This window comes from Vombatus ursinus, unplaced genomic scaffold (assembly GCF_900497805.2).
Source record: "Vombatus ursinus unplaced genomic scaffold, bare-nosed wombat genome assembly UNPS02014768.1, whole genome shotgun sequence".
Taxonomy (NCBI): domain Eukaryota; kingdom Metazoa; phylum Chordata; class Mammalia; order Diprotodontia; family Vombatidae; genus Vombatus; species Vombatus ursinus.
The window spans coordinates 11,493,705-11,494,527 of NW_020954546.1; the positions used below are offsets into that span (position 1 = coordinate 11,493,705).

General features: G+C 51.0%; 1 protein-coding gene across 1 annotated transcript in view; it reads right to left on the minus strand.

The window, feature by feature from the left end:
- UPK3BL2 (uroplakin 3B like 2) overlaps positions 1-823 on the minus strand; it is a 16,661-nt gene that overhangs the window by 14,018 nt on the left and 1,820 nt on the right.

Consider the following 823-nt stretch of genomic DNA (forward strand, 5'->3'; position numbering starts at 1 on the left):
TGTGTGTGTGTGTGTGTGTGTGTGTGTGTGTGTGTGTGTGTAAGAGAGAGAGAGAAGAAGAAGAAGGAGGAGGAGGAGGGGGAGGAGGAGGAGGAGGAGAAGAAGAAGAAGAAGAAAAAGGAAGAGGGAGGGAGGGAGAGAAGGGGGGAGTGAGAGAGAGAGAGAGAGAACTCCCTTGGGGGATGGGAGAAGGATACAGGATTTAGTGGGGATAGAAGTGTGGAAGGGTGGGTATTAGGATGAAGAAGGTACATCAGATATTCTCTGGGATGGCTTTTGGCCTCTCTATGAACGCCAGAGAGGCTGTCTCCAGTAGGTCAGATCTAGAGATAGAAGGGTACTTCATAGGCTATCCAGTCCAACCTCTTCATTTTACAGATGAGGAAACTGAGGACCAGGAAAGGTCAGTGACTTTCCCAGAGTTTCTCTGACTCCAGAGCCAGAACTGTACTCTTTTCAGTGCACTGGCTAACTCCCTCCCGCTGCTCCCTCCCTAAAGAAAAATGTCTCCCTTAAGGGTGCCCTGTCTTCCTCCAGGCAGGGCGAGCCCTGCAAATATTTCGGAGCCCAACCCTGTGCTTTGTGTCTGGGGTAGGCCTGGGCGTGTATACCTTTATTCACGCTTTGAGTCTTCCCTCTCCTCCCTCCCCGCACCTAGCAAGGGCACTAATTACTGTTAGGTGAATGAAATGATGAAGATGACAGGGACTGAAATGGAGACTGAAATAAGGAGGGGGGGGCAGGAGCTGGGGGTGGGGGGTCTGGTATGTTTAGTCATACTCTCACATTTTCCCTTCTCTGAAATGGTCCTGCCCAGACAACC